We start from the raw sequence: 1479 nt of genomic DNA, 5'->3' as shown, positions 1-1479 counted from the left end.
TGCACAAATAAAAGTATTTACTTAAAAATACAAAAATTTTCTTTTCTAAATCTTTCCTACGACAGTTGATGACCCTCTGGTTACATCTAAAAGTTAAACAATAAAACAATATGTTTCAAAATACTACAATAATAGCTTTATAAACTTTTCATATAAAAAAAGGTATATAAAATATATTAATTAGCTTGCCTTTTTTTGTCTTTAGGAAAACGAAAATATGAAATAGTTATTTCCACTCTTATTTATACAGTTTATAGCAGCACAAAATGATGGCATTGTAAATAGGACCAAAACTGTTTTAGATACATACAAAAAGAACTATTCGCTACTTAATGTTATAAAATTTCCGAGTTAGGGCTTGGCATTCCAGAATGTTTTGCGATAAAATAACAACGAGATATATGAAATTATACCTCACTAGTTAGGCTTTTTCAACAACAAAACGGATTTCTATTTACAAGAAATTAATAAAAATATAATAGATTGGCGGAAAAGTTCTCGCGAATTTGCCTGTAACTTTTTTCTTGACATGCTTTTTAATTTTCTTTTTTTAACCATCTGATAGCCCTATTTCTTGCACATCTATTGATATATAATTTGTCTTTAGTTGTCTCGAGGTGGAACTTAGTCGAGAAGAAAAACGTTTGCCGATCAATTTTCAATTCAAGTTGAATTTGAACGCTTCTGAAGCTGCCCGGAAAATTTGTGAGGCCTATGGAGACGGAACAATGCCAATTCGTACAGCACAAGACTGGTTCAAGATATTGCGTGAAGGAGGCCGATTAACCGACATGTCGAGGTCTGGGCGTCGAAACGAAGTCAATCGCCAAGCAGTCATTACCAGAATTGAAGAAGATCCGTCAATGAGTTGCCGAATGTTTGCCGACGAGTTTAATTGTCACCACTCAACAATTAAGGACATTTTGCACAAGGCCGGAAAGAAATGTTTGAAGTCCAAGTGGGTTCCGTACGAGTTGACCGATGCTCAAAAGAAGAAACGCTTCGATGCTTGCAATCGATTGTTTGAACGTTACAGCAATGACCAGCTGGACTTGCAACAAGTTGTGACTTGTGATGAGAAATGGGTGGCCTTTGACAATCCACACCGGGGCAATGAATGGCGATCACCGGGTCCACTGTCTTCCTCCACTCCAGTCAAGGATTTTTGAAAAGAGAAGCTAATGCTGATCACTTTTTGGCATCGTCGAGGCATCGTTTAGCTTTATGAAAAAAAATGCGCGAGAACTTTTCCGCCAACCTATTAAAAATTGCGCATCTTAATTTTTTTTGTTGCACGATTGAATGATTTTCTTTTGCTTTCCTTTCCATGGAAAATTTTCTGTTTGTGGAAACCCATCTTTATAAAATCAAAAAATATATATTTTTTAAATAATGAAAGTTACTACACTAATTGCATAATAAAAAAAAAAATTTTATAAAAAAAACGTCATTTAAGCTTGGTTTCCAATAGTTGTAGAA

Source organism: Hydra vulgaris, chromosome 15, assembly GCF_038396675.1.
Source record: "Hydra vulgaris chromosome 15, alternate assembly HydraT2T_AEP".
Lineage (NCBI taxonomy): Eukaryota > Metazoa > Cnidaria > Hydrozoa > Anthoathecata > Hydridae > Hydra > Hydra vulgaris.
This window is presented reverse-complemented; position numbering follows the sequence as displayed.